Raw genomic sequence first — 4545 nt, 5'->3', positions numbered from 1 at the left:
AGAAGCCACCTCAAGACTGCTAGGAGGGGCAGAACATGAAACAGGTTGGTCCCACACCCGCATAAGGCAGTTAAAAATCAGAGGGGTATCTTGACTGCAGTGGTCCTCCCAGAGGAGTGAAGGATCCTGGCCCCATACTGGGCTCTTCAACCCAGGGTTCCGGTGCCAGGAAGAGAAGTCTCCACAGCCTCTGGCTGTGAAAACCAGGGGAGATTGTGACTGAATGAGACGGAGAGTCAGCAATATCATAATCATAATAACTATGTATGGTATCAGATGAGTATTAGACTTATCAGGGTGATCCCTTTGTAACATATGCAAATGTCTAATTACTATGCTAAACACCTGAAACTAATATAATATTGTATGCGACTGTAATTTAAAAATTAGACATTTTTTAAAAATCTACCAGTGCAGAAGCTCTTTTTGGGAAGCTTTCTAGCAAAAAGTACAGCACCTTCTTGGAAGACTGCTTTTTCCTAGCACCACAGAGGGTGGCTTTCTATTGTACCACCCCCATGGGCAGCTTCTCAGTGAGTTAAGTTCCACCAGCATGGCACCCCAGCAAACTTCTTGCCATCTGATGACAGCTGTTCCTTCTTCACAAGATCTGGATCTTAGCACTGGTTTAGGGATAGGGGAAGGATGTGGGTACTCAGATTGTTCCTCCTTTGAGTGCTCGGCTTTGATCCTAGAGGTAGAGGCTGTTCCCTGTACCTTCTTTCCTTGTATCCTTTAGAGTTGTTTTTACCTAGGTGGTTGATATTCTTCTGTTATAATAATTCTCTAGTTAAACTTTCCCTATTCAGAAAAAAAAAAAAGAACTGCACACTCAAAACCTATAATTGTATTAAATTTGTTGAGATAACATTGGTTAATAAGATTAAAAAGAGTAAGGCATGTTTAATATCAAACTGAAAAAAAAGCATGTTTTTGTTTTGAAAGGTTACCTCATTTTAAATAGTGTCTACTTCCTGTAACTCTTCCTCTCCCTAAATCTAACACACACACACACACACACACACACACACACACACACACACACACCAAAAATAGTCCCTCCCACCTCTCATGTACATTTTTCAGGTATAATCTATTTTTCCTATTTTATGAATTCTTGCTGCTGTTATGATTCATTTGTGCATTTTTAGTAAAAAAGAAACAACTTTTCCCCTTTGAACACCAAAATCACTCTCTTTCCCGCTTGCCACTCTCTGACCTCCATGTATGCTGAACTCACCACATTCAAAGATTCTTGCCTCAAAGGAGAAAAGATTTTCTTCTGACAAATTTAGCTTGAAGAAATCTTTGATTTTATAATTGTATGATACTTAAACTCATTCCATTAATATTTGGGAAACCTACCGTGTCAAAAATACCAAGCCAGATTGACTCACTAAAATCATATTAAGTAAAATATATTGTCATTTTTTATTTATTTATTTTTTTTATGACTACAGCATCTGATATTCCTAGATGGTCTCTCATCCAAGTACTAACCAGGCCCAACCTTGCTTAGCTTCCAAGATCAGGTGGGACCAGGCATATTCAGGGTGGCATGGCCATAGATATTACCATTTTTTAATGTTAACACCAAAATTATATGCCTTCTTCCCCCTTCACAACCCAAACCCCAGAATTTGAAAATAATGCATTTTGAATAAATGAATTGTTTGTTTTATCTGTATGAATCAAGCATTAAGTCTTATTTTACAGATGAGAAAATGGAGATTCAAAACAACCAAGTGCTTTGCACGAGTTTCACAACTGTGACTGTGCAGGAATTTACATTCAGGTCTCTTTCCACCAGTTAGAACCACATTGAGAAATAATTCCAAAGACAAGAATAAAAAAGCTACTCTGAGGAAAAGTTATCTGGCAAAAAGAGGAATAAAAATCCTCATGACCAAAAAAAAAAAAAAAATGACCCGGAAATGGCTACTAGTATAGATTATTGTTTGCTAAAAAAAAATACATTAACTGGTAAAATAATTAAAATATGTTTAAAAGCTCTCTGACTCCTTCCAGTGAGAAATTCTGTATAGCAAGTTTTCTGGAGAGCTGATTCTTAAAGTTTTATAAGTTCTTACATTTTTAATTTTTATTGAAAATTCCCTCGGGAATGTGTTAAACGCATCCCTTTCTTTACTTAGACCATTAAACATCCTTTAAAGTTTGGGCCTGTCAGGGCATCAGTGTGAATGTCAGTTGTTGGCTGTGGGTGACACAGAAATGCCTAGGGCTGAGGTGACAGCAGAGCTCCTGGCCCTCACATTGTACAACTTCATCTGGCTATCATGTACTTTGTCCTTATTTTTAGGATTGCTTTGCTTCCTTGGTGTCCATCATCACCTCTAGTTTTGTTTCTTCTCTATCCTATTTTCAAATTCTACTATTCATAGAATTCATAGAATTGCTAACAACAAAGCTACCATTTTGAGGACCTGCTATATGCCAGGTACTGTGCTTGTCATAATCTATTTCATCTTTTAAATCCTTACTCAACTTTATGAATTCAGTATTCTATCTATTTTATGGGTGAGGAAACTGGGGCACAAAGAGTTTGTCCAAGTTTTCATACCAAGTAGATGGTGGGGGCAAGATTTTTAGTGGACTCTCATCCCAGCTCTGAGCTAACCTGCCATCTCTGTCCTTCTCCATAGGTGCTGAGAGCAGTTGCCTGCTTGTTAGAATTGCTATGAGGCAGAAGAAAGAGACACAGACCGAGTAGGTGTAAAGGGGTCCCTGATCACCAGAATTTGTGCACATTCGAGCTTGTTATTTGGACACCAAGTTTGCCAGCTATGTTTATTTTGGGTCAAAGAAGAAAATAAAAAGACACCTTTTGTAAAATGTAAAAGCTTCTAAAAATGATGTTCTTGTTTGCTTGACGGGGAAAGGGTTAATAGTAATAAGGCTCAAGGTTTAATCCATTTAGAAGCAAGCAAATAGAGTACAGCTCATTGTTTGGCTCATGACCCCTGCCCTCCCTAGGCAGGTGTCCCCACTCCACTACAGGCCTGGGCATGTACAGAGAAGCCCAGGACAGGGTGGGCGAGGAAACAGGTCTTCAGAATACCCAATACCAGGTTTTGACAATTTTATTGGAAAACAAGTACAGTCCATTGATCAATGATACATGCTGTACACGAATTGCTGTTTCACTATATAAAAATATCTGGTATCTGCTGCAGAATTATACAAATGGGAGGGAAAAAAGCCATCATGAACCAGTACAAATATAGTTTATCAAAAATGTCATTTCTTTTTTTTTTATTGCAAATAAAATAAAGAGAGTCAGGAGAATGAAAATGTAAATTCTGTTAAGCCAGTTCTAACAACTGGAAATGAAACACTTCGATGCATATGCAACATTTTCTTAAACACTCAGGCTGACAAGAAAAAATAATTACCATCATGAAATGCAGTAAAATCTAATTAATGGGGAAGTCCTAAAAGGAAGAGCTTAAAAGAGGTTTGGGGGCGGCGGTGGTGACAATAAAACAAAGGAAGTTCCCAGGAATCTAGGAGTGTAGCTCCTTCTCCTGGGGATGGAAGTGACACTGTGATATCACACTTTCCTACTGGGGCCTCTCTTCAACCAGGCCTATCCTTGATTCTTGTCCCTCCTGGAATTCCAGATGCAATGCCATTGATTGTTCCCTAACCCACCCCCTTACTTCATGGCCAATTTTGCCCCTAACTCTGTTTCAAAATTGGCTTTCTTGGCACTGCATATGCAAATATATTTTACAGATGACAGACTGAAAATGTTCAGCAACATTTAAAGCATCTGATTGGCCTTCTGAGGACATGACAGCCCCCTACCCCCAGAGACTTCTGGCTGCAGTCTGTGTGTGCTGCCAGATGAAAATAAGGCACTTTCTTTTTAAAACAGCAGTTCTAAAACAGCCCTGACACTCAAAAGCTGGCAGATCAAATCCAAGAGGAAACGAGTGGAAAGGGAAGAGTCCAGGCATTAAATTCTGTTTCTGTCCCGTTCTGACTACTTTGGGGGAAAAAAAAAGTACCAAATAAAAGTTGGTGTTCACTCATAATATTAAATATTAAAAATACAAAAAACAGAAGGCCTGCCCATGTTCCCACAACTTTTAAAACTGCATGTACTGTTCAGTAAATGGCACAAACACAGCTGTGCTGTTTTCCAGTTTTTCTCCAATTATACTGAGGAGTACTATCGAGTTTTTCAAAATATTTTCCAATACCAAAAAAATGCAATTTGCTCTCATTTTTTTAATTTACTAGGAAACATTCACCTTTAGGGCAATATATGAAAGCAGAAAATTTTTCATAAAATCTAGACATAATTTTTAAAATTTCGACAGCGAAAAGTCTGGAATTTGATTGGCATTCAGTATCATTTTATATTAGTGTATAGCATAGTGGTGAGACATTTATATAATTTATGAAGTCTAGGACCTATTAATCTAGGACCCACCTGGCACTATTCATAGTTATTACAATACATATTATTGACTATATTCCCTATGCTGTACTTTACATCCCAATGACTTTCATAACTAC

General features: G+C 38.0%; 1 pseudogene; it reads right to left on the bottom strand.

Moving 5' to 3' along the window:
* Positions 1-1451: 1451 nt before the first annotated feature.
* LOC111745682 lies at positions 1452-1570 on the bottom strand (annotated as a pseudogene).
* Between the last annotated feature and the right edge of the window lie 2975 nt (positions 1571-4545).

This window comes from Pteropus vampyrus, unplaced genomic scaffold, assembly GCF_000151845.1.
Source record: "Pteropus vampyrus isolate Shadow unplaced genomic scaffold, Pvam_2.0 Scaffold160, whole genome shotgun sequence".
NCBI classification, from domain to species: domain Eukaryota; kingdom Metazoa; phylum Chordata; class Mammalia; order Chiroptera; family Pteropodidae; genus Pteropus; species Pteropus vampyrus.
This window is presented reverse-complemented; position numbering and strand designations above follow the sequence as displayed.